The sequence below is a fragment of the Phyllobates terribilis genome, unplaced genomic scaffold (genome assembly GCF_046119375.1).
Source record: "Phyllobates terribilis strain yellow unplaced genomic scaffold, ASM4611937v1 Scaffold_1__5_contigs__length_1240528914, whole genome shotgun sequence".
NCBI lineage: Eukaryota > Metazoa > Chordata > Amphibia > Anura > Dendrobatidae > Phyllobates > Phyllobates terribilis.
The window spans coordinates 594,924,590-594,950,505 of NW_027362761.1; the positions used below are offsets into that span (position 1 = coordinate 594,924,590).

Genomic DNA, 25,916 nt, shown 5'->3' on the forward strand with positions numbered 1-25,916 from the left:
CATCCCTCTGCCTGGTCTCCCGTCCACATCTGTGCTAGCTAAGGACTTCATCCATCACATCTTTCATATCCACGGCCTACCCCTCCACATGGTGTCTGATCGCGGGGGCCAGTTCACTTTGCGCTTCTGGAGAGCTACGTGTAAGCTGCTGGATGTCACCCTGGATTTCTCCTCTGCTTATCATCCTCAGTCCAATGGTCAAGTGTAACGTATCAACCAAGTACTTACCAGCTTTCTCTGGCATTTCGTCAATGCTCACCATAACGATTGGGTTGAGCTCCAACCATGGGCCGAGTTCTCCTATAACAACCATGAGAGTGAGTCTTCTTCCAAATCCCCGTTCTTTGTGGTCTACGGTCAACACCCCCGGATTCCGATTCCCGTCTCCACTTCTGTGGACAATCCTGCCGCGGAGTCTCTGGTCAGCGAATTTTCTACTATTTGGGAGGACACTAGATCCGCACTTCTTCACTCCTCTGAGCGGATGAAGAAACATGCCGATAAGAGATGTCTGGATCCGCCTCAATTCCATCCGGGAGACAGGTTATGGCTCTCCTCCAAACATGTCTGGCTCAAAATACCATCGTATAAATTGGGTCCGCGGTTCATCGGCCCGTTTGAGGTTCTCAAACAAATCAATCCTGTGGCTTACAAACTAAAACTCCCGGCCACCTTACGGATTCCCAACTTCTTCCACGTATCTCTCCTTAAACCAGTTGTTCTTAATTCTTTTTCTGATGATTCAGGTACCACTCCAGCTCCAGTCTCCGCTAAGGACGTCTATGAGATAGAGAACATTTTGGCAACCAAAAGGGTAAGGGGAAAAACTTTTTTTCTGGTGGATTGGAAGGGGTTTCGCCCAGAGGAGAGGTCTTGGGAACCCAGGGAGAACATCCATGCCCCTCTTCTTCTTAAAGAATTTCTTGCAGGCCTAAAAAAGAGGGGGCGTAAAGGGGCCATCCTAAAAAGTCCCCAGCCGATGGCCGGAGGACTTTCTCTATAAAAGGCACCTCCTCCAATATGGAGGTGCCCGTGCAAGGTTGTTGCTCTGTGTTACTTATTTTGCTTCAGCCCTCAGGTCCTCTGCAAGTCAGTCTTGTCCGCCAGTCTGTTCTTCAGTCCAGTTCGTCAGTCTGACTACTATGCAGCCTGACAGTCGGCCTGCAGTCCAGTCCTGGTCTCGGCCCGCCCGCATACCTTGAAGCACCTGCCTGTTACCTGCCGTGCCCGCCAGCCCGCTTACCTGGAAGGACCTGCCTGTTACCTGCCGTGCCCGCCTGCCTGCTTACCTGGAAGTACCTGCCTGTTACCTGCCGTGCAAGCCTGCCTGCTTACCTGAAAGCACCTGCCAGTTACCTGTTGTGCTCGCCTGCCTGCTTACCTGGAAGCTCCGGCCTGTTACCTGCCGTGCCCGCCTGCCTGCTTACCCTGAAGTACCTGCCTGTTACCTGCCGTGCAAGACTGCCTGCTTACCTGAAAGCACATGCCAGTTACCTGTTGTGCTCGCCTGCCTGCTTACCTGGAAGCTCCGGCCTGTTACCTGCCGTGCCCGCCTGCCTGCTTACCCTGAAGTACCTGCCTGTTACCTGCCGTGCAAGACTGCCTGCTTACCTGAAAGCACATGCCAGTTACCTGTTGTGCCCGCCTGCCTGCTTACCTGGAAGCTCCCGCCTGTTACCTGCCGTGCCCGCCTGCCTGCTTACATGGAAGCACCTGCCAGTTACCTGTTGTGCCCACCTGCCTGCTTACCTGGAAGCACCTGCCAGTTACCTGTTGAGCCCCCCAGCTTGCCTACCCAGAGCACCCGTCTGGCTATCAGCCAAATCAGCCTGCTTGTCTACCCGGACCACCCGTCAGCCTGCCTGCCGTGCTCATCTGCTGTACCGGTCAAAGTCCGGTCAGCATTGAGGAAGTAGAGTCTGGAGGACGACATGGAAGCCATCCTCACCATCTATGAACACCACGGGGCAGGAGAACTTGCCAAATTCCCAGTGGGCTGAAGTAGTGGCCCCATTCCTGATAGGAGACGCCAAGAAGGCCTACTTTGACCACAGATGGGAGGATGCCCAGGACATGGGAAGCTGAAAGGTGAGATCCTTGCCCGACTGGGGGTTATTACATATGAGTAAACCCAACGTATGTTTCAATAGACCTTTGTGAATCCCCGACACGCCAGGTTTCAGGCGTATGACTTGATGCTGCTAGTCAAAAGACGGCTCCAGCCTGAGACCTTGTCTCCTTCCCAGATGGTAGAGAGGGTAGTCGTCGACCGTCTTGTGGCAACCCTGCCAGCAGCTATACAGCTTTGGGAGGGTCAAGGGGACCAGGGACGTCTAGACCAGGTAGTTAGCCTGATTGAGTGGTACACGGCCACTCATGACTTCATACGAGACTCTACCCCATTGCGGCTAACACGCTGGCCCTTGCAAGCAAAAGAGCCTGGGAAAGGGACACAACCCGTTGCTGACGTCAGTCAGGACCGATCCCGCACTGAGGGGGTACACCGGGGTGAGGGTGGCAGGAGACCAGTTCCCCCTAAACTGGTCTCGTGGACTAGCGGTTCTTCAGCAATCCGGTGCTGGCAGTGCCAAGGGCCAGGACATGTGGCTGCCAACTGCACATTAACGACTGTACCCATGAATTGCAGGTTTTTCAGCTGTGACAGTGACCCGCGGTAAATAGCTCACCACAGGTCATATGCGCTGGTTGATGGGGCTACTACCACCATCAGCTGGCGCCTGCTGTCATAGGAAATAGAGAGCACAGGCACCGCTGGATAGGAGCAGTAGTCTCTCATCCACCGGCGCCTGTGCTGAAAGTAAAAAAAATGTTAAAATTAAAAAAAAAAAAAAAAACACATTATACTCACCTGCACCTTGTCCCCGATGTTCTCATCCCCTGCAAAAAATAAAAAAACACCATATACTCACCTTACACCTAGTCCTCAAAGCCCATGATCACCTGCAATAAGATAAACCAACCTCATCCTCACCTGTCCGCAGTAGTCCATATAGCTAGGGTCCCACGATGATCTCATGAATAGAATGGCCACATTTTGAAATGTGACCACTCTATTCAGCAGCCAACGATACATTGACAAGAGCGCGATCGCTTCAGTCAGTGTACTGCCTAAGCTGCGGGAGTGAGGTCAGACGAGTTCATCATGAACTCGTGTGCCCTCACTTACAGCTGTACTGCTGCGTGGCAATTTCCGCAGTAGTGCTGTGAGGTCACAAGAGTTCATCAGCTGATGAACGTGTGTGAACTCTCTGTCAGCAGCTCAGTCTGTACACTGACACAGGAGTAATTTCACTCCTGTTTCAGTGTATAGCCTGCTGTTCTATAGTACAGTCACATGAGTGACTGCCGATGTGACTGTTCTTGAGGTGACCTGGATCGCCATGGGACAAGTGGGAAAATCTGGAGCATCATAGCGTCGGACAGGTGAGGGATATGTTTTTTTTTTATTAATTAAGAATCAAATAAATTTGTGTGTGCTTTTTATTTCAAATACAGGACTTTTTTCTGGTCGTGTTTTAATTTCTCCAATTTACTATAGAATAAGTAATGGAGGCATCTTATAGACGCCGCTCCATTACTAACCTGGGCTAATATCTATCTAGCAGTCTGTCTATCTATCATCTATATATCTATCACTTATCTATCTATATAACTATGCATCCATCTACCGATAGATAATAGTTAGATATATGGATATATAGATAAATAGATATATTATTAGATATATGGATAGATAAATAGATTAATAGATAGATATATAGATAAATAGATAGAAATATGGATAGATTTATAATAGATAGAATGATAGATAATTAGATAGGTAAATACACGTGGTCAAAATTGTTGGTACCCCTCGTTTGTTGAAAGAAAAACCCACAATAGTCACAGAAATTACTTGAATCTGACAAAAGTAATAATAAATTAAAAATCTATGAAAATGAACAAATGAAAGTCAGACATTGCTTTTCTGCTTCCACAGAATTTAAAAAAAAATTAACCTTATGAAATCGGCCTGGACAGAAATGATGGTTCTTCTTAACTTAATATTTTGTTGAACAACCTTTTGCGGCAATCACTGCAATCAAACGATTCCTGTAACTGTCAATGAGACTTCTGCACCTCTCGACAGGTATTTTGGCCCACTCCTCATGAGCAAACTGCTCCAGTTGTCTCGTGTTTGAAGGTCGCCTTTTCCAGACTCCATGTTTCAGCTCTTTCCAAAGATGCTCAATAGGATTTAGGTCAGGGCTCATAGAAGGCCACTTCAGAATAGTGGTAGCGTACCCCTCCTTGGTGCCCTTGTGTTTCCCTTCTAGTATTGTTCTTCTACCAGCTGGAGTTACATTATCGCCATCTGGATATTTTTAAAAAATTCTAAATAAAAGACATTTGTTTTTACTATTGGATTCTGTGGAGCTGGATCATTGTTTTTTCCATTACACTTTAGAATACTCCAATGTTTTCCTCTTCGCCATTCTTGGGTGTTTTTAGCTGTGTGTTTTGGGTCATTATCCTGTTGCAAGACCCATGAATTGTGACTGAGACCAAGCTTTCTGACACTGGGCAGCACATTTCTCTCTAGAATCCTTTGATAGTCTTGAGATTTCATTGTACCCAGCACAGATTCAAGACACCCAGTGCCAAATGCAGCAAAGCAGCCCCATAACATAATAGAGGCTCCTCCATGTTTCACAGTAGGGACAGTGTTCTTTTCTTGATATGCTTCATTTTTCCGTCTGTGAACATAGAGCTGATGTGCCTTGCCAAAAACTTCCATTGTTGTCTCATCTGTCCATAGGACATTCTCCCAGAGGCTTTGTGGTTTGTCAACATGTAGTTTGGCAAATACCAGTCTGGCTTTTTTATGATTTTTTTCAACAATGGTATTCTTCTTGGTCGTCTCCCATGAAGTCCACTTTGGATCACACAACGACGGATGGTGCGATCTGACACTGATGTTCCTTGAGCTTGAAGTTCACCTTTAACCTCTTTAGAAGTAATCCTGGTCTCTTTTGTTACCATTCGCATTATCCGTCTCTTTGATTTGTCATCAATTTTCCTCCTGCAGCCACGTCCATGGAGGTTGGCTACAGTCCCATGGATCTTACATTTCTGAATAATATGTGCAACTGTAGTCACAAGAACATCAAACTGCTTGGAGATGGTCTTATAACCTTTACCTTTAACATGCTTGTCTATAATTTTCTTTCTAATCCCCTGAGACAACTCTTTCCTTTGCTTCCTCTGGTCCATGTTGAGTGTGGTACACACCATGTCACCAAACAGCACAGTGAGTATCTATAACCCTATATACAGGCCCACTGACTGATTACAAGATTGTAGACGCCTGTGATGCTAATTAGTGGACACAACTTGATTTAACATGTCCCTTTTGTCACATTACTTTCAGGGGTACCATCATTTCTGTCCAGGCCTATTTCATGAGTTTAATTTTTTTTTTTAAATTCCGTAGAAGCAGGGTTGAAAAGCAATGTCTCACTTTCATTTGTTCATTTTCATAGACTTTTAATTTATTATTACTTTTGTCATATTCAAGTTATATCTGTGACCATTGTGGGTTTTTCCTTCATTAAACGAGGGCTACCAACAATTTTGACCACGTGTGTAATAGATAGATAAATAAATACAGTGGGTACAGAAAGTATTCAGACCCCTTTACATTTTTCACTCTTTGTTTCATTGCAGCCATTTGGTAAATTCTAAAAAGTTCAATATTTCTTTCTCATTAAAGTGCACTCTGCACTCCATCTTGACTGAAAAAAAACAGAAAAGTAGACATTTTTACAAATTTACTAAAAAAGAAAACTGGTCATAATTATTCAGACCCTTCTTCCTTGCAGCTCCTCTCCAGTTCCGTCAGGTTGGATGGTGAACGTTGGTGGACAGCCATTTTCAGGTCTCTCCAGAGATGCTCAATTGGGTTTAGGTCGGGGCTCTGGCTGGGCCAGTCAAGAATGGACACAGATGTTCTGAAGCCACTCATTTGTTATTTTAGCCGTGTGCTTAGGGTCATTGTCTTGTTGGAAGGTGATTCTTCGGCCAAGTCTGAGGTCCAGAGCACTCTGGAAGAGGTTTTCATTCAGGATATCTCTGTACTTGGCCGCATTCATGTTTTCTTCAATTGCAACCAGTCGTCCTGTCCCTGCAGCTGAAAAACACCCCCATAGCATGATGCTGCCACCACCATGTTTCACTGTTGGGATTGTATTGGGCAGGTGATGAGCAGTGCCTGGTTTTCTCCACACATACCGCTTAGAATTATCACCAAAAAGTTCTATCTTCGTCTCATCAGACCAGAGAATCTTATTTCTCATAGTCTGGGAGTCCTTCATGTGATTTTGAGCAAACTCTATGCGGGCTTTCATATGTCTTGCACTGAGGAGAGGCTTCCGTCAGGCCACTCTGCCACAAAGGCCCGACTGGTGGAGAGCTGCAGTGATAGTTGACTTTGTGAAACTTTCTCCCATCTCCCTACAGCATCTCTGGAGCTAAGCCACAGTGACCTTGGGGTTCTTCTTTACCTCTCTCACTAATGCTCTTTCCCACGATTGCTCAATTTGGCTGGATGGCCAGGTCTAGGAAGACTTCTGGTGGCCCCAAACTTCTTCCATTTAAGGATTATGGAGGCCACTGTGCTCTTAGGAACTTTGAGTAATGCAGAAATTATTTTGTAACCTTGGCCAGATCTGTGCCTTGCCACAATTCTGTCTCTGAGCTCCTTGGGCAGTTCCTTTGAGCTCATGATTCTCATTTGGTCTGACATGTACTGTGAGCTGTGAGGTCTTATATAGACAGGTGTGTGCCTTTCCAAATCAACTCCTATCCGTTTAATTAAACACAGCTGGACTCTAATGAAGTAGTAGAACCATCTCAAAGAGGATCACAAGGAAATGGACAGCATGTGCCTTAAATATGGGTGTCTGAGCAAAGGGTCTGAATACTTATGACCATGTGATATTTCAGTTTTTCTTTTATAATAAATTTGCAAAAATTTCTACATTTCTGGTTTCCTTCAGTCGAGATGGGGTGCAGAGTGTACTTTAATGAGAAAAAAATTAACTTTTTAGAATTTACCAAATGGCTGCAATGAAACAAAGATTGAAAATTTTAAAGGGGTCTGAATCCTTCCCTACTAAACAGAATCCCACAATGTCTGTCCGCTATGTCCTTCTCCGACAGATTTCTAAAACTTAACATGGATAAAACTGAGTTCATCATCTTTCCACCGTCTCATTCAACCCACCCCAACTGACTTATCCATCAAAGTTAATGGTTGCCCACTCTCCCCAGTCCCACAAGCCCGCTGCCTCGGGGTAACCCTGGACCTCTCCTTTAAACCACATATCCAAACCGTTTCCACTCCTGCCAACTCCAACTCAAAAATATCTCCCAGATCCGTACATTCCTCAACCACGAATCTGCAAAAACACTAGTGCATGCCCTCATCATCTCCCGCCTTGACTACTGCAACCTCCTGCTTTGTGGCCTCCCTTCTAACACTCTCGCACCCCTCCAATCTATCCTAAACTCTGCTGCCCGACTAATCCACCTGCCCCCCCGCTATTCCCCAGCCTCTCCTCTCTGTCAATCCCTTCACTGGCTCCCCATTACCCAGAGACGCCAGTTCAAAACCCTAACCACGGCATACAAAGCCATCCACAACCTGTCTCCTCCATATATCTGTGACCTAGTCTCCCGGTCCTTACCTACACGCAACCTCCGATCCTCACAAGATCTCCTTCTCTACTCCCATCTTAACTCCTCTTCCCACAATCGTATACAAGATTTCTCCCGTGCATCCCCCCTACTCTGGAACTCTCTACCCCAACACATCAGACTCGCCTACCGTGGAAACCTTCAAAAGGAACCTGAAGACCCACCTCTTCTGACAAGCCTACAACCTGCAGCAACCCTCACTCCACCATACCGCTGCATGACCAGCTCTGCCCTCACCTACTGTATCCTCACCCATCCCCTGTAGATTGTGAGCCCTCGCGGGCAGAGTCCTCACTCCTCCTGTACCAGTCGCCGACTTGTATTGTTCAAATTTATTGTAATTGTTTGTGCCATGTATACCCCTTTCACATGTAAAGAGTTATGGAATAAATGGAGCTATAATAATAATAATAATAATAATAATATGGATAGATAATAGATACATAGATAAATAGATAGATGATATATAGATAATATATAGTATATGGACAGATAGATAGTGTATGGATAGATAGATAAACAGATAGATCTATGGATAGAGATTTATAGATAGATAATAGTTAGATATAAGGATATATAGATAATTGATAGATGATAAACAGATTAATAGATATATGGATAGATAGATTATAGATATATGGATAGCTATATGCATATATGGATAGAAAGAGACGTGGTTAGCTAGATATATAGATAATAGATAGATATACATATGTGAGATATATCAGTGATTTGCGTGTGCACCTTACTGTTCATGTAATTTATTAATAAATTATTACATTTCTGGGAAAAAAAAGGCATGGGGTCCCCTGTAGTTTTATTAACCAGCAGAAGGAAAGCGGACAGCTGGGGCTGATGTTTTTAGCCTGGGAAGGGGGTAATACCCATGGAGCTTCTCAGGCTACTAATATCAGCCCTCAGCTGTATACTTAGCCTTTACTGGCTATTAAAATGGGGGAACCCCAAAAAAATTGACGTGAGGTCCCCCTATTTTAACAGCCAGCAAAGTCTAGGCAGCCACCTGGGGACTGATATTAATAGCCTAGCAAGGGGCCATGATTATTGGCCCCCTCTGAGGCTAGAAACAGGAGCTCTCAGCCGCTCCAGAAATTGCGTATCCATAAGATGGATATCTATCTATCCATCCATATATATATTTATTGATGTATTATCTAACTATCTAATTATCTATTAATCTATCTATCCATATATCTATCTGTGAAGAATATTCTAGAATAATCACATGTGCCCTGGTTGTCAGGCCTCCAGGCATAGTGTAATCCGACTCTCTTGAATTCCTTTACAGCCAGCAAAGGGGGGTGAGAAATACCCCTCCCCTGGCAGCTGTGAGCTGAGCTGACAGACAGGCTCCCTTTGTTTGTTCTCAACAGGTGCTATGTTTTGTAAGGTAGTATACTTCGATAAAAAGCTGTGGAAGAATTATATGTCCCAGCTCTTCACAAAATGAATTTGCTAGCTCAGGGGAAGATAGCGAATGCCAGACTGCATCCTAGCCCACTCTAGCGTGTAGTGATGAGGAGATACATGTCCCAGCATTTTGGAACCTCCTACAACTGCTGTGTTTGGTACCCACATATGGCAGGGTCCCGGTCGGGTCCATTGACACCCGAACCGGTTCCCTGGGACCATCCAGTAAGGAGGTATGGGCCACATTAGTTCTGGGAGTCTCTTAGTCAGGAAGGAACAGGGGGTGGAGACTTGGGCTGAACAGGGGACAGGTAGTGTGAGTTCCCAGAGAGTTGGAAGGTCTGTGTAGCAAAAGCCTATTGTCTTTTCCCTGGGGAAGTTCATGACATGCAGACGTGAGGGACAAGTCCAGCAACCAAGCAGGGCACACATTCTTCCCAATGTGGTCGCCCAACCCCCGAGCCATGCTTTCCATCTAACCGGTAATTGACCTTAAGATCTGTTATGCTTGAAGTACCATGCTTTTGTATTTGTAACTCTGACCACTGTATATGTAACCCTTATGTATATAGTAGATTGTTTAGTCAGCCCTTATGGCGATTAAATATATCATTTAATCTTGGGCTGTTTTTTTATCTCGACCCCCGAACCCTACGTCTGTTGTTCGGTCTGATGAATGCGCTACCGGGCTGGTTTCTAGTCTGATATAAGTCTGTTATATCAAAAAGAAACTGGTGGTTGTTCTATCCAGGCCAACAAGGCTCTGCTTCACTGGAATAGCGTCTGAGTGGACCACCTTGTCCCACTCCCTGGTTCCTCGATGCACCCATGTGGACAGGAGGTGACTGTGTAGAACTGTGCCGATCTGACCTTACGCGCCCAGTCAATCTGGGGGGGTGCGTACATCTGGTTCACGTCTGGGTGAATCAAGGAAATCTGGAAGTTGACGTGACATCAACAGACATCAGCGACGGCTACAAATGGGGTCACGTGGTGCGGACTGATTGAGCAGAGATAGCTCTGCTCACAGGCACCTATGGCAACCAGAGGTGTTTAAGAGCCACAGCATGCTAAATTATGTAGCGAAGACGCTAGTCTCCGCTGCGTAGTTTCACCCATAGTCAGTCATTAGATGCGGTAAATTCTCATAGTTCCCTAAACACATGTGAATTTAAGTGCGTGATCAGAACGCAGTTTTTTTCGACGCAACGAAAATACGCTGCATCCAAAACGCTGCTATTCCTGATCGTGGGCATGGACCCTTAGGAGCACAATTTTAAACAAGATTTTTTTTTCTTGCTAAAATTTGTGTCTAATAGCCCTAAAAGTACATTGTATAGAAAAAAAACTATAATGAGGTTGTGCAAAATAATGAAAACGATGCACACAGGATTCAATATACACTCCCCCTTATAGCTTGCAGATCTCCAGTGCCATGTCTCCGGTGCTTCTATTTTAACCCCCCATAAATGACCCCATTTAACAAACTACAACTCTCAATGAATTCATCTAGGTGTGCAGTGAGCATGTTGACAACACAAGTGCCTCACAGAGAATTATATCTTTATCTCTAAAATGTTGTTTTAGCTCCAAGTTTTTAATTTTTTTTAAGGGCTAAAAGTAAAAAATTAACCTCTCAGATTGTTGTAAAAATTTCTTCCCAATGAGCCAATACTCTACATACACTGCTTAAAAAAATAAAGGGAACACTTAAACAACAGAATATAACTCCAAGTAAATTAAACTTCTGTGAAATCAAACTGTCCACTTAGGAAGCAACACTGATAATCAATTTCACATGCAGCTGTGCAAATGGAATAGACAATAGATGGAAATTATTGGCAATTATCAAGACACCCTCAATAAAGGAGTGGTTCTGCAGGTGGGGACCACAGACCACATCTCAGTACCAATGCTTTCTGGCAGATGTTTTGGTCACTTTTGAATGTTGGTTGTGCTTTCACACTCATTGTAGCATGAGACGGACTCTACAACCCACAGAAGTTGCTCAGGTAGTGCAGCTCATCCAGGATGGCACATCAATGCGAGCTGTGGCAAGAAGGTTTGCTGTGTCTGTCAGTGTAGTGTCCAGAGGCTGGAGGGGCTACAAGGAGACAGGCCAGTACACCAGGAGACGTGGAGGGGGCCGTAGGAGGGCAACAACCCAGCAGCAGGACCGCTACCTTCGCCTTTGTGCAAGGAGGAACAGGAGGAGCACTGCCAGAGCCCTGCAAAATGACCTCCAGCAGGCGACAAATGGTTAGAAACTGACTCCATGAGTGTGGTATGAGGGCCTGACGTCCACAAAAGGGGGTTGAGCTCATATCCCAACACCGTGCAGGACGCTTGGCATTTGACACAAAACACCAGGATTGGCAAAGTCGCCACTGACGCCCTGTGCTCTTCACAGATGAAAGCAGGTTCACACTGAGCACATGTGACAGACGTGACAGTCTGGAGACGCCGTGGAGAGTGATATGCGGCCTGCAATATCCTTCAGCATGACCGGTTTGGCAGTGGGTCAGCAATAGTTGAGGTGGCATTTCTTTGGAGGGCCGCACAGCCCTCCATGTGCTCGCCAGAGGTAGCCTGACTGTCATTAAGTAACGAGATGAGATCCTCAGACCCCTTGTGAAACCATATGCTGGTGCGGTTGGCCCTGGGTTCCTCCTAATGCAGGACAATGCCAGATCTCATGTGGCTGGAGTGTGTCAGCAGTTCCTGCAAGATGAAGACATTGAAGCTATGGACTGGCACGCCCGTTCCCCAGACCTGAATTCGATTGAGCACATCTGGGACATCATGTCTCGCTCCATCCACCAACGTCACGTTGCACCACAGACTGTCCAGGAGTTGGAGGATGCTTTAGTCCAGGTCTGGGAGGAGATCCCACAGGAGACCATCCGCAACCTCATCAGGAGCATGCCCAGGCATTGTAGGGAGGTCATACAGGCACGTGGAGGCCACACAGAATACTGAGACTCATTTTGACTTGTTTTAAGGACATTACATCAAAGTTGGTTCAGCCTGTAGTGTGTTTTTCCACTTTAATTTTGGGGGTGACTCCAAATCCAGGCCTCCATTGGTTAATAAATTTAATTTCCACTGATGATTTTTGTGTGATATTGTTCTCAGCACATTCATCTTTGTACAGAACAAAGTATTCATTGAGAATATTTCATTCATTCAGATCTAGGATATGTTATTTGAGAGTTCCCTTTATTTTTTTGAGCAATATATATATATATATATATATATATATATATATATATATATATATATATATATATATATATATATATACACATATATATATATATATATATATATACACATATATATAAAGACTCACTTGAGCTGTCAGAGACAAACACAGGGGCACTTTGGGTCAAAGTCTGCAAGTGGTTTATTACTTCATGAACCCGCAAACAAAATAAACAGGGCCTTCCTGGCAAAACGGCAAAACAAAAGATAACTTAATGCACAGTCCATATACAGTACAGACCAAAAGTTTGGACACACCTTCTCATTTAAAGATTTTTCTGTATTTACTTGACTATGAAAATTGTACATTCACACTTAAGGCATCAAAACTATGAATTAACACAGGTGGAATTATATACTTAACAAAAAAGTGTGAAACAACTGAAAATATGTCTTACATTCTAGGTTCTTCAAAGTAGCCACTTTTTGCTTTGATGACTGCTTTGCACACTCTTGATGAGCTTCAAGAGGTAGTCAACGGAAATGGTCTTCCTTCCAACAATCTGGAAGGAGTTCCCAGAGATGCTTAGCACTTGTTGGCCCCTTTGCCTTCACTCTGCGGTCCAGCTCACCCTAAACCATCTCGATTGGGTTCAGGTCTGGTGACTGTGGAGGCCAGGTCATCTAGCATAGCACCCCATCACTCTCCTTCTTGGTCAAATAGCCCTTACACAGCCTGGAGGTGTGTTTGGGGTCATTGTCCTGTTGAAAAATAAATGATGGTCCAACTAAACGCAAACCAGATGGAATAGCATGCCGCTGCAAGATCCTGTGGTACCCATGCTGGTTCAGTATGCCTTCAATTTTGAATAAATCCCCAACAGTGTCACCAGCAAAGCACCCCCACACCATCACACCTCCTCCTCCATGCTTCACAGTGGGAACCAGGCATGTAGAGGCCATCCGTTCACCTTTTCTGCGTTGCACAAAGACACGGTGGTTGGAACCAAAGTTCTCAAATTTGGACTCATCAGACCAAAGCACAGATTTCCACTGGTCTAATGTCCATTCCTTGTGTTCTTTAACCCAAACAAGTCTCTTCTGCTTGTTGCCTGTCCTTAGCAGTGGTTTCCTAGCAGCTATTTTACCATGAAGGCCTGCTGCACAAAGTCTCCTCTTAACAATTGTTGAAGAGATGTGTCTGCTGCTAGAACTCTGTGTGGCATTGACCTGGTCTCTAATCTGAGCTGCTGTTAACTTGCGATTTCTGAGGCTGGTGACTCAGATAAACTTAGCCTCAGAAGCAGAGGTGACTCTTGGTCTTCCTTTCCTGGGGCGGTCCTCATGTGAGCCAGTTTCTTTGTAGCGCTTGATGGTTTTTGCAACTGCACTTGGGGACACTTTCAAAGTTTTCCCAATTTTTCAGACTGACTGACCTTCATTTCTTAAAGTAATGATGGCCACTCGTTTTTCTTTACTTAGCTGCTTTTTTCTTGCCATAATACAAATTCTAACAGTCTATTCAGTAGGACTATCAGCTGTATATCCACCAGACTTCTGCACAACACAACTGATGGTCCCAACCCCGTTTATAAGGCAAGAAATCCCTCTTATTAAACCTGACCGGGCACACCTGTGAAGTGAAAACCATTTCCGGTGACTACCACTTGAAGCTCATCAACAAACTAAAACTACACATCACCCTGAAAACACCATCCCCACCGTCACATATGGTGATGGCAGCATCTAGTTGTAGTGCAACTGTGTGTTTCTTTAGAGTCTTCTCTGGGGCCTTGCACTTTTAATCCTCCTTCATAGTTCCTGCAGCATCTAGGAGGGAGGAGTGAAAGTGAACACCCCCATAGAATACCCTAAAGAAATGCCCAGTTGCACTGGAACCAGAGGTTACACATACTCCTATCTTCTTCATCCCACAACCCCTAACAGTTATTCAACACTTTTAACTGCCTCCTCGGCCCACTATTGCTCCTTCCAACCTCCCTCATCTTTGAAATGTGTGGCAAAATCTTCTGCAAAAACAAAATCAAACAAATCAGACAAGTCTTTACTAATCAACCACCACATCACTTCCATATAATAGATCAATGCTCTTCCCCCATAACCTTCCTCCCCACCATCACTGAAGGAGAGCTTACTCATCTCTCCAAATAACACCGCACCACTTGTGCACTTTATTTTCTCTTCACTTGGTGTCAAAGACCTTGTCCTCTCCTGGATCTCCTCATATATCACTAACCACACGTTTAGTGTCTCCCATTCCCACACTACCTTCTCATCCCACCCTCTCTCTGTTGGTGTCCCTCAAAGCTCTGTCTAGGGACCCCTACAGTTTTCCATCTATACCTTTTGGCCTGGGACAACTTATAAAGTCCAATACCATCTATATGCCGATGATCTACCTCTCTGGCCCAGACATCACCTCTCTGCTGTCTAGAATCCCAGAGTGTCTGTTTGCCATATTCTCCTTCAATAGATCTTGGAAGAAGAATTTCCACAATTGAATGTGTTTAAATAAAATGTTCCTGTGCTGAGATAATCTTATAAATGTGCCCCTGCTGTGTACTGTGTAATGGCTGTGTCTGATCGTACCACATCTCTTCGGCAGGGGAGGAAGCAAAAGAATATACAGATATTACAGCCCGGGATCACAGCTGATTCTTTTTCTGAGGCAAAACATTTCACTGCCTGTTTTTAAACAATGTTTTACTTCAAAGAAATAATCAGCCGCAATTCCATGCTGTAATGTCTGTATACTCTTTTGCTTCCTCCCCTGCCCAGGAGCTGTGGTATTATCAAACCGTGTTCTCTACACGGTCAGACACAACCATTAAACAGGGGAACATTATCTCAGCACAGGAATACTTTATTTAAATACATTAAATTGTGGAACTTATTATTATTTAAAGATCTATTGATTAAACTGAACTTTTGTTCGTGCGAAAACCCCTTTAATTAGACATCTAGATTTGTTAGGCCAAGAGTAATAAACTATTGTGTTTGTGTTGACTTTTGATTGTGTGTGTTTCATTGGTGGGTCAAGAAGGACAGACTAGTATTTGTATAACCCTGATTGTTGACTTCTCTTGGTCTGTGAATAATGATGCATGTTACTATGCTAACTGCATATTGTACTAAGCCAGCTAGTTGTTGATTTACAAGAGCAGGAGGATACCAACTAGGTAAATTGATTAAATGCTCAAACAATCAGACCTGAGCCCTGCATCTTTCTCCCTGAACTGTGAATGATGACCTGAGCCACAGTAAATTATAAAAAGGGATTTCTAGCGTGCTACAAGGAGAATCAAAGATTCAGAGAGACTCTTCTGGACAGCAGTTTGGTAGCATGGCTCGATCCAAAGAGACACAGATTTGGATTCTACAGGATTCCAGCCTAAGGGTACACGGCCCTGGCTGGAAGGATACAGGGTCTGCTTCATTGACCATCAGAGAACCCATGGATACATTTAGGGAAACCAGGTTGGGACAATGAGGTCACCTCGCCCCATGGATATGTTGTTTGGAGTAGCCAGGTGGGACCCTCCGGTCGCCTGGAACACATGGAAACTCTAGGAGAAGCCAGGGTGGGACCCTCGCACCTCGATGGACTGTCAGCTTCCTAAGCTTGCTGCTACTTCCTCTCTGTGGGGGCCCACCAAAAGGGGGGGGGGGGGCACTGGTTGAGGTAGTTGGCCCTGGAAGTCCCAAAGTTGCAGCTGCTCTATTCCAAGCGGGCCAGTGGAAGGGTGAGACTATGTAATTTTACACCATCTTGGGTATTTGCTGGGACTGTTCTATATGTTTATTGTCTGTTTGGTGGTTCAATAAAATATTGCCACACTATTTTACCCTCCTCCTGTGTTGTCTGAGTAGTATTACGGCCACGGAAGACCCTGGGTCTTCACACAGCACATCCAAGCCCTTACCACCTCCAGCTGCCCCCAACTCAAAAATTGTCAGAATCCGTACTTTCCTCAACCCTGAATCTACTCAAATGCTAGTGCCCTCATCTCTTGCCTCGACTATTGCAATATACTCTTCTGTGACCTTCCTGCTAACACTCTCACACCTCTCCAGTCCGTCCTTAACTCTACTTCCCAAAGAATCTACCTCTCTCCTCTACTCCTCTGTCATACTAGAGAAGAGAGAGAGAGGATTCAAAAAGACCTAAATAAACTGGAGCAGTGGGCAGCAACCAACAGAATGGTTTTTAACAGGGAAAAATGCAAAGTACTACATCTGGGCAATAAAAATGAAAAAAGCATATACAGAATGGGAGGAATAGAGCTAAGCAACAGTACATGTGAAAAAGACTTAGGTATACTAATAGATCATAGACTGAACATGAGTCAACAGTGTGATGCAGCAGCAAAAAAGGCAAATACAATTCTGGGATGTATTAACAGAAGCATACAGTCTAGATCACGTGAAGTCATTATCGGTCTTTACTCCTCTTTGGTCAGACCTCATCTGGAATACTGTGTACAGTTTTGGGCACCACATTTTAAAAAAGACATAGACAAACTGGAGCAAGTTCAGAGAAGAGCGACCAGAATGGTGACTGGTCTGCAAACCATGTCCTATGAGGAACGGTTGCAGGATTTGGGAATGTTTAGCTTGCAAAAAAGAAGACTGAGAGGAGACTTAATAGCTGTCTACAAATATGTCAAGGGCTGTCACATTGTAGAAGGATCATCTTTATTCTCATTTGCACAAGGAAAGACTAGAAGCAATGGGATGAAACTAAATAGGAGGAGACACAGATTAGATATTAGAAAAAACTTTTTGACAGTTAGGGTGATTAATGAGTGGAACAGGCTGCCACGAGAGGTGGTGAGTTCCCCTTCAATGGACGTCTTCAAACAGAGGCTGGACAGACATCTGTCTGAGATGATTTAGCGAATCCTGCTTTGAGCAGGGGGTTGGACCAGATGACCCAGGAGGTCCCTTCCAACTCTACCATTCTATGATTCTATGATAATAAGAAGCAATGAAATCCCTGAAGAGCCCTTGCAGGATGTACCATTAATAAGAAGAGACTGCCATCTACTGGCCAGGCAAAATCAAGTGGAACCAAACTGCACCAGAAAAATTGCAGGGGGAGCAAGTGCTTGTGCCATGCATGACAGAATTACAGGATATAAAAGCCCTGCGCGCCAAATCGTAGGGGGCTTTGGAGCTAAGAGAGCGCAAGGTGCAGAAGTGCACAGGAGAAGACGCTGCAACCAGAGTGAAAGGCCACAGCATGAAACGTGTACCATCAGGGTGCTGGCTGCTTGCAGACAAGGTCCAGACAATGCCCAGTGAGACTCAGAGTTCAGACTGCGCCGGTAACTACCTGGACCGGCATCCTATGCCGGTCAAGCCTTGGAGACCAGACATCGCCTATTAGGATCCGAGGCCCAGTCCTTTCCGCCCCATGCCCAAGAGACTTTTGCCGGCGGTCAAGCTGAGTAGATCCGCGAGGAAACTGCACCAGGAGAGGCATGCGATCGTGGGTGTGATTAGGACAGCAGGCTGGGAGGGGCCGGTTGGTGTGTGGGAGGCTCAAAGTGCTTTAATAGACTAGGTCAGAGAGAGACTTGCTGCCTAGTGGGAAAATCCAGTGACCCCCACTAGGCCAGAGCTGCAGAAGGAACTTATGTGGTGACTCCAACAAGTGAGTGTTAAAGGAATTAGAATATTAACATTATACAGTGAAAGACTTTATTTGAAATTCCAAGCTTATTATTTGTTTCAATGATTATTTGCCTAGTTACTAACACAAATTGTTCAGTTACTTTAAATTACTGTAAAATTACTACTGCATTTAGGCTGTGTGCCTACAGTGCAGATTTAATGCATTTCTGCGCGGCGGCATTTCCGTGGCAGAAACGCATTAAAATGTCTGCCATGTTTCCCAATGATAATCCGCATGCGCTGTGCACATGCAGCGGAATTTTCCACTGCGGATTATCATTGCGGAAAAAAACGCAGCACAACCAATTTGGGCGCGATTTTGAGGCGAAATCGCAATTATTGACTTGTATTGAACCGCATAAAATCCGCATGTATAGATTTAAACATGCGGAGTTTATGCAATTCAATGCGCGGATGGTACCTGGGTCTGGAGAAGAGGAGACTTTCATCTGACCCAGGTACCATCGTACCCGCAAAGTTAAAAAAGAATTATAAAGTAAAAAATAAAAAAAATTATTCATAATCACCTCTCCGGCCGTGGTCAAGCGACCATCACCTGACCGCTGACGTCAGGGGTCGCGTGACCATCAGCTGACTAAATGACGTCACCGCAGGTCCTGCCAGTAAACCGCGGGCCGCCGAGGAGGGAGGATCGCCGCCGGGAGGAGACCGGGAGCCGCCGGAGAGGTGAGTATAAGGGTTTTTTTTTTTTAATTATTTTTTTCAGTATAGATGCACCATTTGAAAGCAGAACTCTCCTCATAAGTTGGTCACACAATATAAATCCATGCCAGTTGCATGGATTTATATTGTGTGACCATTGAAAGCAGAACTCTCCTCATAAGTTGGTCACACAATATAAATCCATGCCAGTTGCATGGATTTATATTGTGTGACCAACTTGTCAAGCCCTTTTTCAAGTGATGCTCAAAATCGCTTGGAAAACTGCTTGAAAGAGATTAGTTACTTACCGGTAACGGGATTTCTCGGAGACCATGACAGCACCACGAGAGAGGGAATCCGCCCACCAAGGACAGGAAACCTACAGGCTTAAAAGGGGGCGGCCCTCCCTCTCGCCTCAGTTTGGATTACAGAGCATTGAGAGGACCGCCCAGTTAGTAGACATAGCAACATAATCATGAAACAAACAGTATATACATTTTCTTACAACACCAATGTGTGAGAATAAAGATTGAAAACAAATAAGAAGTGCTCCCAAAAGGGGTGAAGGGAGGGAATATAAGGGTGCTGTCATGGTCTCCGAGAAATCCCGTTACCGGTAAGTAACTAATCTCTTTATCGGTCCACCATGACAGCACCACGAGAGAATTGCAGAGATGAAGATTCTAGGGAGGGACCACCGCTTGGAGCACCCTTCTCCCAAATGTGAGGTCAGACGAAGTACCCGGATCTAGTCTATAGTGCTTATAGAAGGTAGATGGAAAAGACCAGGTAGCTGTCTTACATACGTCCTCCATCGAGACGCCAGACCTCTCTGCCCATGAGGTTGCCACCGCCCGGGTAGAGTGAGCTTTCAGGCCACGAGGTGCTTCCTCTCCGCTGGATACATAGGCTAGCGTAATGGCCTCCCTAATCCATCTAGCTATGTTGGATCTAGAGACCTTGAGCCCCTTCCTAACCCCCTGATAGGAGATAAACAAGGAACTCTCTCTCCTAAAGGGCTGAGTGACAGCAAGGTACCTAACCACACACCTTCTCACATCTAAAGTATGGAAATCTGCTTCTCTCTGATTACTAGGGTTCGGCAAAAAGAGGGTAATGTTACTTCCTGAAGTCTATGAAACCGGGAAGCTACCTTAGGCAAGTATGCTGGATCTGCTCTAAGAATTATTCTGTCGTCCAGGACCTGGGTGAAGGGAGGGCCAGAGGACAGAGCCTGAATATCACCAATCCTCCTAGCAGATGTTAGGGCTACAAGAAGCGCTGTTTTGAGGGAAATAGATCTCAGGGATACAGAATCTATCGGCTCAAAGGGTGACCCAGCTAACGCTTTCAGAACCAGGTTTAGGTCCCATGGAACGAAATTAGTTTTGGTAACCGGCCTAGACCTACCTACCGCTTTTATAAAGCGGGAAATCCAATAGTTTCCTGCGAGGACACAGCTATAGAGAGCACCTAGTGCCGACACTTGGACCTTCAGGGTGCTCGTTGCTAACCCCAGCTCGAAGCCCCTTTGTAGGAACCCTAAAATCTTCCCAATTGGCGCTCCCTCATCCACTGAAGATTTAGAAAAAGATAAAAACTTGTTCGAAATTTTTGCATAAATTTTGGTAGTGACAGGCTTTCTACTACGTAATAAAGTAGATACTAGACTCTGGGAAAACCCCTTTAGTTCTAGCAGGGACCTCTCAAATTCCACGCCGTCAAGTGGAGGCCCGGAGCTTGCGGATGGAGCACTGGACTCTGGCTGAGGAGATCTGGAACTTCGGGCAGGACCCAAGGGTACGAGATGGACATGTTCCTCAGGCATGAGAACCAGGGTCTTTTGGGCCAAAAGGAGGCGATCAAGAGAACCCTTGCCTTGTCCTCTGTGATCTTTCTTAGCACCATAGGCAGAAGGTTTAACAGTGGGAAGGCATACGCCAGACTGAAGTTCCAAGTGATTTGTCAGGGGCCTTTCTCTCGGATCTAGGGAGCAAAAAATCTTTGTCTTCAGGTTTTGCTTTGTGGCGAAGAGATCCACCACCGGAAGACCCCATTTCCGGACTAACAGGGAAAAAATGTCCGGTTTTAGTTCCCATTCGCCTTGCCTTAAAAAATGACGGCTTAAGAACTCTGCCTTTGAATTTTCTTTCCCTTTGATGTGGAGGGCTGTTAAAGAGAGGAGATGGTGTTCCGAGATCTGAAAGAGATGATCCGCCACTCTCATTAGCGATCCAGCACGTGTACCCCCCTGATGGTTAATATAAGCTACTGCTATATTATTATCGGACAGGATCCTAATGTTCTTATTGTGAAGAAATGGTAAGAAATGATCAACAGCTCTATCAACTGCCAGTAGTTCCCTAGTATTAGAGGAAAGAGCCCTCTCAGCGTCCGACCAGGACCCCTGGGCAATCATATCCCCTAAGTGAGCTCCCCATCCATGTAGACTTGCGTCAGTTGTAATTATTTCAGATATTCTGACCACCCAGGGAACTCCTCGAGACAAGTTTTCTAAATTCACCCACCACTGTAGAGAGTCAATTGACCGAGGAGATAAGAACATCCGTCTCTCCAAGTGCCCACGTAACGAGACCTCATTCTGTAGGACGTCCCAGTGTAAAACTCTGGAGTGGTATTGTGCCCACATTACCCCCGGCAGACAAGATATTAGGGTACCAAGCAAGGACATTGCAGCCCTAAGGGACATGACCGGGTTCGCAAGAGCTCCTTCCACCAGCCTTTTGACCTTCTGTTTTTTGGCTTCTGGAGGTCTGAGTCTAGCATGATACCTAGATACTGCTGTACTCTCGAAGGGACTACCCAGGATTTCTCCAGATTTAGGATCCAGCCCAGACCTTCCAAAATAGTGGAGACCAATTTAAGATGGGAGACACATTGAGAGGCTGAGTCTCCAACGATCAAAAAATCATCTAAGTAAGGGATAATTAACACATTATGTTCCCGTACATGAGCCATCACCTAAGCTATCACCTTCGTAAATACTCTAGGGGCTATAGCGAGACCGAATGGCAAGGCCGCAAATTGGAAATGTTTGATTTCATCCCCTATGACCAAGGCCACTCTAAGGTATTTTTGGAAGTCTCTGTGTATAGGTATATGGTAATATGCGTCCCTTAGGTCCAATACTACCATGTGACAGCCTGAAAACAACAGTTTTATTGTAGACTTAATAGACTCCATTTTAAAGGTGGGAATTAACAAAAATTTATTCAGGGCCTTAAGGTTAATAATACACCTAAAGGATCCGTCAGGTTTAGTGACCAAAAATAACGGTGAGTAGAACCCCAGTCCCTTCTCTGCTATCGGGACCTCCACTAAGACGGCCTTATGGACCAGATTCAGGACCTCCACTTGCAGGGCCATCAGCTCCCGTGTTGAGGACCGGTTTGGGGTCAGGACGAACCTCCCACGAGGGACTCGCTGAAAGTCGAGTCTCAGGCCGGAACCTACCAGACCAAGGATCCAATTATTAGAAGAGATATTTGTCCAGGCAGATAAGAAGCCCAATAACCTCCCCCCTACCAGGGCCGTGAGTCATTGGCTCGGTTTTCGGGGGCTTTGGCTAGTAGAAGAGGATCCGAACAGGAGCCCTTTACCTTTCGGTCTACGGTCTTCCCATTTATCCTGACTCTTCTGCCGCTTATTACGTAGAAATCTTCTTTTCTGAAAAGGACGTTTGTACGTGGGGGCAGATAGGCTAGGAAAACCCCTTTTTGTGTCACTTGCTCTATCCAGCAGTTCATCCAGAACCAACCCAAAAAGATGTTCCCCTTCACAAGGGATAGCGCAGAGTCTTGTCCTCGCTTGAATGTCCCCCGGCTAACATTTTAGCCACAAGGCTCTCCGGGCCGAGTTAGACATGGCGGCCGAACTTGCTGCTAATCTGACAGATTCTGCCGATGCGTCCGCCAGAAAGGCTGCCGCCCCCTGAAGAAGAGACATGTCCACCAAGATTTTCTTCCTGGGGGTATTGTTTTTAAGATGGACTTCAAGCTGGTCCAGCCAGATCATTAGGGACCTGGCGGTACAAGTAGCTGCCACAGCGGGCTTTAGGGCTCCCGCCGAAGTCTCCCAGGTCCCTCTAAGGAAAGTATCAGCCTTCCTATCCAGGGGGTCTTTAAGAGCTCCCATATCATCAAACGGAAGGGAGGAACTTTTAGAGGCTTTGGAGATGGCCACATCTATCTTGGGGGCTTTTTCCCAGGAGGAAGAAGCAGATTCCTCAAAGGGGTATTTCCTTTTGAAGAATGGAGGTAGAGCACCCTTTCTTTCCGGTCTTTTCCACTCACTATGGATTAAGCCCTGAATTTTTTCGTTCAACGGAAAACTCCTGCTCTTCCTTTGTCCCAGCCCCCCGAACATAACGTCCTGGACTGACTTCTCCTGTCTGGCCTCTGTGATGCCCACAGTGGACCGAACCATTTTAATCAATCCGTCCACTTCACCAAGGGGGAAGCAATTTTGTCCCACAACACTATGAGAGGAGGAAGCAGAGGAAAAAGCTGCACCATCTGAATCGGACTCATAGGGAGAGGATAGGGGGTCATCCAGGACTAAGGGGATCTCATAGTCCGAGTCCACTCTCCCTTTAACTCTCTTGGAGAGGACCTTGTGAATCTCTGTTTTAACTAAGGTTTTTAAACCATAAGTTAGAGCAGGACCCTCTTCTGCCAGGGTCTGGTTTATGCATAACTGACATAGCTTTTTAGGGTATCCGTCAGGAAGAAGAGACTTGCATAGCACACACTGTATATGCCTTGCCTTGGAGGTACATTTCTTCCCCTGTTAAAATTTGGAAGGGGAGAAGGGATACCATATTACTAAGTGAACTTACTCGAAGATCACTTACCCAGGCGGCTCAGGAAGAAAAAACAGCTGGTACCGGTTTGGAGGAAGGACCCTTCTCAGCCGGGGGATCTTCCCTAGAGGCTGCAGATTCGTCCGTTCTACCGGAGGTATGGTGACCGGACCTAGACACCGAGCTCCGTTTTCCTGAGGACCGGCTACCAGAACCACGTGCGCGATGCGTTTTTTGGGGCTCCCTAGACAGCCGCTGAGATGGTGAAGATGGCGGCTGCTCAACTTGCTGCTGCTGCTGCAACTGAACACCTTCAGATTCCATAAGGAAAGAATTAAGTTTTGGGAAGCTCTGAGTCATGTTACCTGATGGGTTAAATAGGTATTGGCTCCTCCCCTCTAGCAGCGCATCAGCACACTTTTTCCATTTTTTTTTTTTTGAATTTCGCGCTCTTTTGACACCGGAACCACTACTTCCGGGTTCCGGTCACATCATCGCCGAGTCGCGGTGATGTCATCGGGCCGCGATTTACCGAAACCCGGAAGTACGCGTCGCGCGAGGACGCATGCCGTTAGCGCTCCCTCAGGTAAGCCGCGCTTTAGCGATGCACCGCGCTGCGTTCACCCAGGGCAGGGCGAGGGGACACAATCACCTTGGCCCTCGCCCCCTTTCCCCATACTTACGGAGGGTGATGGTGGGTTGTCACCCCCACTCGGAGTGCAGACCCCACCGCACTTTTGGGGCTCAGCCAGGGCCTACACTCCCACGGGAGGCGCACCTGGCTGAGGCAGAAAAGGGGATGCCACCCCAGACAGGGCAGAAGGAACCCCCAGTGCCTCAGGATGCTGTGCCTCTCCCATATAGGGGCGCACGAGCATCGGCCAAATGCTGGAGCTGCCGTCCCCAGAGAGGAGCGCAGCATCGACAGCCGTCGCCATCCACGTTTTTCGCCTGCGACAGGCTTCCTCCATCAAGGACAGGAAACCAAACTGAGGCGAGAGGGAGGGCCGCCCCCTTTTAAGCCTGTAGGTTTCCTGTCCTTGGTGGGCGGATTCCCTCTCTCGTGGTGCTGTCATGGTCGACCGATAAAAAACGCATGTAAAAACGCTGAAAAAATGCATGTAAAATCTGCATGCGTTTTTTCAGCCAGGGAGAGGAAAAAACACTCAGGAAATTTCTGCATCAAATCTGTATCATGGGCATATACCCTTGAATAGATTTTTATCGATCATTGACTGTCGTTGCCTAGTGATATCTGTGCGTTGCATCCGACACCTGCATTATATCTCCCCTCTGTAAACCCCTTCACTGACCCCCAGTTCCCAACGTATCCAGTTCAAACTACTGACGTTGACCTACAAAGCCATCCATAACCTCTCTCCTCAGTATATCTCCGAGATAATCTCCCGATATCTTCCAACAGGTCATCTAAAGACCTCCTTCTCTACTCCACACTCATTCATTCCTCACCCAATTGCCTCCAACACTATTCCAAAGGAGACTTCTCCATGAACTGGAATTCGGTGCCTCAACACGTCCGATTATCCATCACATTCGGAACTTTCACACGGAACTTGAAAACCCATCTCTTCAAGAAAGCTACAGCCATCAATGACAACGCTGCCTCCTCACCACCACCAGAGCTGCTGCAACCCCCCAAAGCTACTGTCTCCTTCCCCATTATCCTATAGACTGTAACCCTGCAAAGACAGGGTCCTCTCCTTTCTTTTTCAGTCTGTCATTGTTAGTTTGTTCACAGTATTTTATATTTGTATTTTATATGTACCGAAACTCATTGTCATGTACAGCACCATGGAATCTATGGATATTTTTTTTTATATAAAAAGTTAAAATCAGACTTCTTTATCACTGTTAAATATTAATTAGGGATATTCATTTTATTCTTAATTCTGAACCATACATTGCATAAGATTGAATCAGCCATCGTGCTAGGGTTTCTAGATGACATGCGTTATTTGTGTATTTTTAGTTAGTAGTACCATAAATAGAAGAACAGCTGGTATGACCGGCTATATAACCCCATGTTAGAGACAGGGGGAACTTTTGCCATCTCACAGGACGAGAATCTGTGTGTGAAGAAAACAGCTGCTGATATAGGCCCAAGGAGACACGTCCCTTACCCGGACACATGGTGTCATCCTGACACACGTGCTGGACACAGACAGATGTAGTCTACCATTCAGGATCCCAGGGAAAGATGGGTGAATCTCAACTATTAAGCTAATTATGGATAAATGGACAATCACTTTGTAATTAACTAATTTATGTAACTATTGCAATCATTCTTTTTAATGGACAATCCAAGAATAAATCAATACGTTTT

At 45.7% G+C, this 25,916-nt stretch overlaps 1 protein-coding gene across 1 annotated transcript in view; it reads right to left on the bottom strand.

Moving 5' to 3' along the window:
• Positions 1-25,916, bottom strand: part of LOC141272092 (uncharacterized) — a 62,994-nt gene that overhangs the window by 35,737 nt on the left and 1,341 nt on the right. The window lies entirely within an intron of this gene.